We start from the raw sequence: 576 nt of genomic DNA, 5'->3' as shown, positions 1-576 counted from the left end.
TGTCATTTCCTAAAAGCTTTTCCATTCCAACAAGGACTCGCTGCAGGGTCTGTTATAAAGATCGGTTGAATTGCATGATTGTGTTATCTGATCGAATTGGGGTGAGGTGACCAACTTGTCCAACCAAGCCATCATACTAAGCCGGTTGGCTGATCCGCACTGCAGCTTGGAGGCAATCTATCAAAGATGTTGGTTATAGGATGGCAGTATTGTCGGTCAAATTTTACGTGGAGCATGAATAACAGGAATTCATTCTTAATTTTTCAAATTTGGGTGCTTTGCTTGTCACAAACCAAGCCTTAATTTCCTCAACCCATATAAAATTGTACCAAAACATGTAATATGAGGGCCATTTCTATGAGCTGAGAAGATAATTAGATTGCCTGTATTGACTATTTGTACTAACGGAGCAAAGAAAATGACTCTAGCCAAAATTCAAGCATCATTAATAGCACTTACACTTTTTCTAAAATAGTTCAAAATAATACCATGCGATTTTGTTCATATAACCAATTCTTTTGTGTTTACATATCCAACAACAAAACTTCTTACATTTATACCACCCAAATCTTTCAT

This window comes from Phalaenopsis equestris, unplaced genomic scaffold (assembly GCF_001263595.1).
Source record: "Phalaenopsis equestris unplaced genomic scaffold, ASM126359v1 Scaffold001078, whole genome shotgun sequence".
In the NCBI taxonomy this organism is placed as follows: domain Eukaryota; kingdom Viridiplantae; phylum Streptophyta; class Magnoliopsida; order Asparagales; family Orchidaceae; genus Phalaenopsis; species Phalaenopsis equestris.
This window is presented reverse-complemented; position numbering follows the sequence as displayed.